The sequence below is a fragment of the Elephantulus edwardii genome, unplaced genomic scaffold (genome assembly GCF_000299155.1).
Source record: "Elephantulus edwardii isolate Elephantulus edwardi_28Jun2011 unplaced genomic scaffold, EleEdw1.0 scaffold00115, whole genome shotgun sequence".
NCBI classification, from domain to species: Eukaryota; Metazoa; Chordata; class Mammalia; order Macroscelidea; family Macroscelididae; genus Elephantulus; species Elephantulus edwardii.
Window position 1 is genome coordinate 9,865,109 of NW_006399865.1, and position 10,450 is coordinate 9,875,558.

Here is a 10,450-nt window from a genome sequence, read left to right on the forward strand (position 1 = left end):
ATTCATTGTTGCACTTTTCTTCCTGCCCACTCCCCTCCCCCCATTGTCGTATCTTGATGTGTTTCTGATTTGAGTTATAATTTTTCTTTTCCTTGACCAGTGGATTTGATGTTAAGTCTTTGGGGTGCTTGTTGACATAGGGTTTTGGTTCCCAGCAGCAGCCCCTGGCCAGTTTCCCTGGTTTTTCTGAAGCAGTCTCTTCCAGCAGGAATCCTTCCCTGCTCTGCCAACCACTGTGTCGAGTTCAGGAAGAAATCACTTTTCCTGTCCACAAGAAAGGGCCCTTGCAGGGGCAGCCATCCCAAGCTCATGAGGTACTCAGGCCTGACTGAGTATCTTGGGCCAGAGAAGGAACTCAGCAGAAGCTGGTGCATTTCCAGCTATTTGAAACTCCTGCCTACAAGTGCGCCACCAGGTGGGTGTGAGAGTCCTGGGCACAGAAGGGTTGTGTGTCCCTCACTTGGTCTAGACAGATCCTGCTGGCTGCCCGAGGGCCCCTGGAGCACCTGCGCTGGCTGCCGACCAGCTGGGCCTGCACCCAGGGACCAGCGCGCCCTCAGGCTGTGGCAGGCCTGCTCGCAGATGCAGATCGGCTGGAAGAACTGTGCCCCTCTCAGCCCACTCTAGAAGTGTCCCAAAGCAAACACAGACCTCTAGTTGTTTATTTTCCAGCCACTGGAGTACTACCAAACTCGATTCGGAGGCTTCTTGACCATGGCTTATGCTTTTATTAAATAAATGTGATCAAAAGCAACGTTTTCTGGTGGTTGAATGTGAATGAGATTCACTTTTGGAAATGTCAGCAACAAGACATTCATGTTGTATGTGTAGGAATTCTATAATAGAAATTTTTTGCCAAATTTTTCTCATTTCAGCCTGTTGAGTATGTCTGTGTATGTGTGTAATTTGTGAAACAATACACTGCATTAATTTCATTGCCTTAACTGTAGCTATGTAGCTGTAGAGGCCAAATTTAAACGTGATGCTTCTATTTTCAGAATTGAGTTTGTAGGAAGTGAGAACTTCTGGAAAAGTTCATGCCTAGTAGATTTGATTTCTACTATCATCCATGGAAGATGGAGTTAAAGAAGACTTGGAAGGACAGAAGCAGAGGTCCGATGCGGCCTGGTAATGAAAGCCTTTGAAGAGTAGATTTTTCTGAAAAATAATTGCTTCAGTGTGTTTCCTGTCAGAGTATTCACATCCTCAGGAAAAGCATACCTCTTTCTTTCCTTTTGCTTGTTGGACTGCTGGTGCCAAAAACATTCCAAACCTGTAGAATGCTCCCTTTCTCTTCAGTAATCCAGGGTCTTATTTTGAGGGGACCCACCTTTCTCTCAAAGGTGGTATTTTCCTTATATCTGAGTCCATATTCATTCTTTCCCTATTGGGTTGGAGGGAAGGAGTGATTTTTCTCAGCTTACTAGGGTTTATTTGTTTTTGTTTTTTCTACTTTCTTCAAAGTCTATGTCTTACATTTATTTTCCCCCTTAATATCGGCATCTTCTGCAAGCTCTTTGAGCACTGTGGTTACTGTAATGTAAAGCAAGGTCATTGAGCAAAGCCAGATTGCCTGGGTTCAAATCCTGCTCTACCATTTGCAGTTATATAATCTTTGGCAAATTGAAGACAGCTATTTTTCATGGTTTTGATTAGACGGCTTTTGGTATGTTAACTTGATCACATATTTCCCTTGGGCAGAGCAAGGTGAAAGGAAAAGGTGGCGTGAAATTAGATCTACCCTCCTGACATTTTCATATTCAGAATTTGAGATAGTGGTGGAATAACGAGTAAGTATAATACAGTGATAGCAAGCCATGATTTCAACTTACAAGATCTCTTTGAAAGAGATCAACTACATTCATATAAAAAGAAAATGAAATAGAACTGAAAGAGATAAATGAAAAAGTAAGTCTTCCTTTATTTCTAGCCTCTGGGTCACACACCAAAGGTAATCATACTAAACAGTGGTTTGGTATCCTAATACTGGCTATGTATAACTACCTTTTTATTAACACCAGCAGGTTCAGCATGTCATTGTTGGTCCATTTGACCTTTTTCCCTACTTAATTTTTTCTTGGAGATCTTTACATATCGACATGTAATTCTTGTTCTTTGTAGTAACTGCACTGTTGTCCCTTGTGTGGGTGACCATTATTTAACCACTTTCGTGTTGGTGGACATGGAGATTGCGTGCTGGTTTTGTGTGGTTGTAGTGTGCAGATAGCCTTTTGGGAAGTTAAGTGGCCTATATTCCTAAGAGTAGAATTGCTGGGTGGAAATGACTGTGCATTCAGATACAGTTGTTAGGTGGTGGTGGGTTGCTTGGACTCATGGTGACTTTAGGCACAGTGGAGTGAAGCCCTCCTGGAGACCATACAATTGTACTTTAGGGAGTTTTCATCCACTTATTTTGGAAGTATCTCGCCAGACCTTTCTTCCTAGTCCATTCCAGTCTGGATCTGGATGCTCCACCAAAACTGTTCAATAGCATAACACAGGCTTTCACCAGCAAACAAGGGATGGAAGTGCATAAGACACAGTGACCATGAGTTGAACCCAGGTCTTCTGCAGGGGACTGAGAATTCCACTAATGAACCACCAATGCCCCCATCAGACTTTGATAAGTGTTGTTAAGCGTCTCTACAGAACCCACCATGCTAATTTCCTTTTCTTAATAGAGTATATTGAGTGACCTATTTGCCCTCACTGAGTTGTGTGTGTTTGTGTGTCTGTTTTTCTAATCCATTTCTCAAAATTGTGATTTTAGGGTGGGGGTGGGGTGGGCAGGGAGAAGGGTGCAACAATGAATGAATGGAATTCCAAAATCTCTGTAGATGTTCATTGAAATTATAAATAAATAAATAAATAAAATTTGTGATTTTAATGAAAGTTTACAAAATAAGTTGGATTTTCATTCATTCATTCATTCATTCATTGTGGCATATTTTTCTCCCTAGCCCCTTTTTTTTTAAAAAAAAATTTTTTTCCCCATTCATTGGTGTTTTAAATAATTCTTTTAAATCTGAAAGAGAAAAAGTTGGGTATCTTAGATTGCTTTTTTGTTTGTATTTCCTTAATTATGAGTAAAGTTGGACAGGTTTTTTTATATTGGTTTTAGATATTTTATATATCTAGTTCATCAGCTAATCTGTTCAGAACTCCTTGAATATTATTAGATCTCAGCCTAATTTGTAATTAAATTTCTCTTTTAAAAAAATAGCTTTTGAGTTTTGTGATTTCCTTAGACAGGCCTTCTTCATGCCAATATTATACGAAGAATTGACTTAGGGTTTCTTCTAATTCTGTATGACTGTCTATACTTCTCACTTATAGGCCATCTCATTACTAGTTTATGTTACAACAACAGTAAAAACCCTGCACATTGCAGTAGTGGATGCCAAAGTGCAAAGCAAAAATAATGCTATAACGGGTAAGATGATGCGTCAGCTTGACTGTGCCATGATCCTCAGCGACTTGACAGTTAAATAATACTATCTTCCAGTTCCTATTATGACATGTTTTTTTAATTAGTGTGTGTGTACCCTCAAATCAGATCTGACAGGTACAGGAGGAGATTGTTCCTCCTTCTCCAACGGAGCATCTGGTGGATTAGAACTGCTCACCTCTGGGATTGCAGTGCAGCTTCTTGCCACTAGGCCACCAGAACTCGCCCTATTATGACAGTTGAAAGAAATCTACTGTGTGACTATTTTGCTCATGAATGACGTGTGTCTGGAAGGCAGTCATGGGCACCAAGGTGCAAGGTCTTCCTCCCTCCATTTTTCTGTAATGATCTGTTCTTTGGAATCTAACCATCTTGAGAAACGAGGGGTGAGTGTATTCAGATTCAAATTTTGGTTCATCTAGAGGGATGACACAAAGATGTACTTGCCTTCTTGACTTGGGAGAGATCTCAATGTCAGCTTTACCAATTTGTGGTTTTTGGTTTTGGTTTTTTCCCCCCTTGTTTTGTATCGTCTGGTCAGATCCGACCTGCACAGGAAGAGATTGCCTCTCGTTCTCCAGCAGAGCTTCTGGTGGATTTGAATCTTGCACCTTTGGGATAGCGCAGCTTTTTGCTACTAGGCCATCAGAGCTCCCTTAGCTTTACCAATTTGAAACACCATCAGTTTTATACAATAAAGTCCTACATATAGATTGACCTTGTCCATTTTTGAGGGGAAAAAACCCAAAGAAAATAAAACTCATTATTGTTGAGTTGGAACCAACTCCTAGCTAAGTGACTCTCCAGGGATGCTTCAGAAGCTATAAATTGCACAGGAGGAGATTGCCCATCTTTCTGTGAAGGGGCAGCTGCTGGACACAAACCCTGTGCCTTTGGAATGGCAGTGCAGCTTCCTGCCTGCTAGACCACTCGAGCTCCACTTTTTGAAGGCAGATGCTGTATAGGCAAGTGTGTGTAATTCGGAAGTCTCAGACAAACATGCCTAAAATATCAGCAAGATTTCACCTTTGGGAGTTGATATTTTCAGATAGTAAGAATTTATTAAAGGGTACAGGCATACTATAGAGATGAGAATCTAAGTATATGCTAGTAAATTGTAATATATCATTTTACCTGTTAAGAATAAAAGCTCTTTTGTTTTACTTTTTTGTTCTTACACTGTAAAACAGACTATTTTAGGAGGCATGGACTTATGTAATATGCATTAACAAGGTTTTGACCCAAAATGGTTAAAATAGCATTTTCAGATGAATGATTGATAAAGTGTTAGCTGTGTGGAAAACTTTATTATCTAGAATAATTTTTTTGAATATTAAAATAGCTTCGGTATGTTAAGCTATTTTAAATGACCTATATTAAGTCAAAGCCGGTTTTCTAATTGAAGCCCATAGAAATGTAAAGGCTTTTTAGCAAAGCTTTGTATCTGGAAGTGTAAAAGCCCCTCAAATTACTAGAAAAGTTGAGGAGGATGGTTCATATTAAACACCAACTTGGCCGATATAGCTGGTGCTCTGTAGCCCTGTCATGTCTGATAGCTTTCCATGTTTATCTGAGGAATCTGGCTTTCCCTGGCCCTCTCTGGAGCAGGCAGTGATGTCATAGCAGTGGAGTGTGCTCTAAACCATGCGTCAGGCACAAGTACTTCCCAGCAGCCATCTCTTCATTTGGTTGTACTTCAGTTTGCATTCAAATGCGTCATATGCACAAGCTCTTGCTGTCTAGGGCAATACACCAACGTATACTCAATAAGTGATAATGAAATATGTGTCTCAGGAGTGAAGAGACTGAAGTACGTGCCCCAGGAGTTCAGAGGTGAAACGACAAAACAAGTAGTGTTGACTACCAATGATGAGTTAAAACTAGAAGGGGAAATAACGACATGTGAATGGTTGTACACTGTACAGATGAACGTAGTTTTAATATCTATACTTAATGCTGAATGTTACATCTGTTTTTTTCAATTAGGTGATTGTTCTGACCTTTCTAAAGTCTAAAATCTTTTGGGGGTGTGTGTGGTAGTAGGAGTACCTATATATCTTAACCTGAAAACAAGAGTAACATTCAATTAATCGTACTTGCTTTGTTTTGAAATAGGTGAGATTGTCATGCACTTTCTCTATATTGAGGAATTGAAGTCTTCTTGAAAAACCACTGAAGGAGAGAATCACATATATATGAATAAGTGAATTGTATTCAGAATATAGGAGTCCCTGGGTGATGTAATGGTTGAGTGCTCAGCTACTCGCGGAAAGGTTAGAGGTTTGGACTTACCTATAGATGCCTCTGAAGAGAGGTCACAGCCTTGAAAACTCTGTGGAGCAGTCCTGCTCCCCATGTGAGAGACTGACGTGTATTGGAATTAGCTACTGGGGGAGCTCTGGTGGCTTAGGCGTAAGCTGTTGCACAGCCAACTAAAAGACACGTGCTTCAAATTGGGAAGAAATATACCGTGGACTGCTAAGAGAACAGACAGAGGGTGAGACCAGGCTGCTCCTTGGAGGCAAGGATTCTTAGGCTTCGTCTGACGTACTTTGGATCTGTTGCAAGGAGGGACCAGTCCTTGGAGAGGGACGTCATGTTTGGGAGAGTGGAGGGACAGCTCAAGAGAGGAAGACCCTCGATGAGATGGATTGATTCAGTGACTGGGGTAGTGGGGGTACATGTGCCAGACAATGAGGATAGAGCAGGGTTCAGAGCAGTTGTATATAGGGTCGCTATGAGTCATGGGCGAGTCAGCATCATATAACAATAACAACAGGTGAATCTGCATGCTATGGAAATGAAATCTCTTTGTAAAGCTGATCCTCCCCACTCGCTAGGGGTGTTGGAACTCTCAAGCTCCTGTTGAGTCAGATCTAACTAATAGCTGACCTTCCAGTAGATTTTTGGGGACTCTAAATCTCATGAGAGGAGATTACTCATCTTTGTCCCACAGTGTAGTTGGTGGATTTGAACTGCCAGAGAGGCATGGCCTTTTGGTTAGCAGCATGGCTCACTGCCGGTGGTGCCACATGCGTGCCCCTGATAGAGCTGGAAAGGGCCTTCTGAATGCTAGAAATGCCAGCAGTTCCATTCTTCAGGTAGATTTCTTGCTCATATGGATCTTAGGAGAAGCCTTGAGTTTTCTTTTTCTTTGGCACTGATTTTTTATGCTCCTCCTCCCCTTACCCAACCAATTGGGCACTCAAATGTCTTATGGTTGTTTTTGTGTGTGTGTGTGTGTGTGTGTGTGTGTGTGTGTGTGTGCGCGCGCGCGCGCGCGCGTGTACCGTCAAATCAGATCTGACTGGTACAGGAGGAGATTGTCCCTCCTTCCCCGGCAGAGCATCTGGTGGATTCGAACCGTGTTCCTCTGGGATTGCAGTGCAGCTTCTTGCCACTAGGCCACCAGAGCTCCCCTGTTTTATGTTTTTTTTTTTAACTCATGTGACACCATATTTTCTGGAACGATATGGATTTATTTGTTGATTATTCCTCTGAGCACTTATATAAAAAGCAGCTTTTTAGTTTAAGTAGCTTTTTTATAAACTTTGCTCAGTATTTAAGGCCTTTGTTAACATCTCAGAGGAGCCTTAGTGGCCCAGTGCGTAATGTGTCAGACAGCTAAATGAAAGGCTAGTGGTTCAAATCTTGGATCTATCCTTGGAGATAGATGGGCAGTCAGTCTCCTGTAAAGATTGGAAACCCAGCGGCAGGTTGTGGTGGGTTGGAACTGACTTGGTGGTAGTGGGTTTGGTAGTAGTTTCATATATTCTTAGTCTTTTTATAATTAATGGATTCCATTTTAAAAAATACTGGGAAAGTTTGCATTAATAGTGTTTGGACACTTTCCCCCCCTTTCTTCATACTGCTTCTTTGTTAAAGCGTCATAACATCTAGATGCCCAACTGTTGCTACATGCCACCAAGTCCACTGTGACTCATAGTTACCCTGTGAACAGATGTGAACCTTGGGCTGTCCTGCACATTCTTCATGATATGCTGAGCCCATTGCTATAGTCTCTGTGTTACTCTGTCTTCTTGAGAGAGTCTTTCTTTCTCTGACACTCCACCTTTCCCAGCAATGATGTTCTTTTTCTAAGGATGGCCCCTCCTAACAATATGCCCAGAGTATTTGACAGGAAGTTTCACCATCCTTGCTTCTAAGGAGCATCCGGGTTGCACTTCCTCCAAGGTAGATATGGTTGTTTTTTTGGTCGTCTGTGGGCTATCCAGCACTGTTCTCCAGCACCACAATGCAAAGACACTGATTCTTATGCATTTTTAGTCATTGTCTTATTCATCCTTCTTTTTTTATTTTTATTTTTTTTAATTTTTATTTTATTATTTGTGTGTGTGCGTGTACTGTCAAATCAGATCTGACTGGTACAGGAGGAGATTGTCCCTCCTTTCCCAGCAGAGCATCTGGTGGATTCGAACCGTGCTCCTCTGGGATTGCAGTGCAGCTTCTTGCCACTAGGCCACCAGAGCTCCTCTTATTCACCCTTCTTAATTGTCTAAAATTTGAGATGCACAGGAAGCAATTGAAGAGATTGTAACTTGGATCCAGTGCACTCTAGCCTCTAAACTGACATCTCATTTAAAGAGTAAACTATTATATGCTATTTTAAGATTTGATAGAGAGTATAGAGGGTCACGTCATTGTTACGTGTCTACTTATTAGTTGCCATGAGTCAACCCCAACTTGTTTGCCTCTGACAGAGTGAAATGTTGTCTGGGCCTACGCCGCCTTCATGATTGCTGGTGTGTGTCAGTCCGTCATTGTGACTGTTACGTGGGGCTCATCTTCTAGCACTGGATTGAGCAATAGTCTGATGTAATGTTTACGTGCTTTGATTTATTTATGTTTTGTTTTATGGTCAGTGTAGTTAGCAAAACATTTGTCATTTCTGTCATCTTATGTACAGTTCAGTAACATTAAATGTATTCGTTTTGTTCAGCCACCCCTGTTCCCGCATCCATAAGATTTTCACTGGCTGATTATCAGATTGCTGAGCCTTTTCCCCTGTTCTTTCTTAAAATGGTGGGTGACCCTGCTGATACTTGAAATACTGGTAGCATTGCTTCCAGCTAGCTTCACAACAACATCTAAGCCAGCATAAGATGACAACATTAGTGTTGGCTCTCATACAGCATTTTGAAGCACAATCTGCACCTGGCTTGTTGCTATTACAACTTGTATAATATCTTATTTGGGCATATTGATTATTTTAAGACGTTTCTACAATAATGAAATCTAATGATGTTTCTTAAGACTTCATCATGCATTTTTTTAACTTAATACTTACATCACACCTGAGAAACATTGGTCTGTGGGAGAAGACATTATTTATGTTTAAGTGAATGAAAAAATTTTAGAAAGTGGCTGAGCAAGAATTTGTTACTGTTGCTGTGTAAATTTTGGTGTCTGAATTAGGCTTAAAGTGTGGTATCAAGCCAGAAGTTTGAAAATAGGCAACTCATTTCCCTTTAGTACATGAATTTTTCAAGAAATCAAAGTGCTACGTATCCTCTGCTGTTGAGTTGGTTCCGACTCAGGACTTAGGACAGAGTAGAGCTGCCCCATAGGGTTTCCGAGGCTGAAATCTCTGTGACAGCAAATTGCCTTGCCCTTCTCCTGGTGAATTGGAACTCTAGACTCTTTGGCAAGCTTGACACTTTAACCGCTGCGCCACCATAACGTGCTTATTTTTCAAAAGTACCTTGAAATGCTACACATCTGTTGTCTCTCTCCCCCCGGGGGAAAAGTGGTTTTTTTGCTGTGGTTCTTTCTTCACATGTCTTGGAAAAAAATGTGTGAGTTACAACTTGTACAAGCAACTTTTAATCAGTGTAAAATATGTAATCAGAAAAGCTAAAATATTTAATCAGAAAAGCATACAAGTCATAAATATTTAGCGTAATGAATCTGTACTTTGTATACAGTGGTTTCCCATACGGTGTACTTTTGAGATTCATTGCTATTATTGTGTCTAAAAAAAGTTCATTCTCATTGATGTCTATAGGCCAGGGACCTGCAGGCTGAGGCTATCAGTGGTAGAAACAGCTGGTTGAATCAGATTCAAAGCTTCGTCTGGAGGGAAAAAGGATGGAGTTTACCAGGAGCTTCCCTCTATACAGGATCTTAGGGTTTAAACCACACCCCCAGGAGAATTGAGGGTGGCCACTTGATCAGACATTGTAAGGGTGGGGCTTGAAGATGGATTTCGCTCTAATCCTATCTCTTAGTACAACAAATAACACTCCCGGGGACTGGAGAGCATTATGCTGAGTGAATTCACTCAGTCCCACTGTACAGGGGTGGGGGTGGGGGATTAATCATGGGGTTGTACAATTTGATGGGTGTGGGGGTGAGGGAAATTGGAAGAATCTGGTCTGAAAAAACAATGTATTAGAATTTTGTAAATAAACTAGTATAAAAAACCCCCAAACACAACAGACTAAAACTACTCATGAATGCATAGTACACAGAGAAGAGACAGAGAAGAGAAGGATTTTCCTCCAAAATGACCAGAGAAATAAAGCTTTCTTCCGGAGTTGGAACTCTGAATTCAGACTCCTGTCCTCAAACTGTAAACAAATACATTTCAGTTTGTGTTCTAACAGCACTAGATGATGTTTGACAACCTACATGCTTAGAAATGAAAAAAAAAAACAAAACCACAAACACAGCAATCAAAGAAAACACCCATTCCCAGATGTGGTTTTGAACATGAGCAAAGAGGCTGGAATTGCAAAATGGAAGATTTGGCTGAAGGGCCATATCACTTAAATCATTGTGCCACAATAGTATGAATATTCAATAATTTATCCACTCTACTCTTGGTTGCATTTGAGGGTCGTTATGAATAGAGCTGCTTTTACCACTTTTGGCTTTTGGGTTTTCATACGCACATAATTCTGTTGTGTAAAATTCTAAGAATTTACCGGCGCTGGCTGAAAATCGCCTGTGACTTCATCCATAGCCACTGGTGAGAGTCAG

At 41.0% G+C, this 10,450-nt stretch overlaps 1 protein-coding gene across 1 annotated transcript in view; it reads left to right on the forward strand.

The window, feature by feature from the left end:
- Window positions 1-10,450, forward strand: part of TXLNG (taxilin gamma) — a 49,385-nt gene that overhangs the window by 14,403 nt on the left and 24,532 nt on the right. The window lies entirely within an intron of this gene.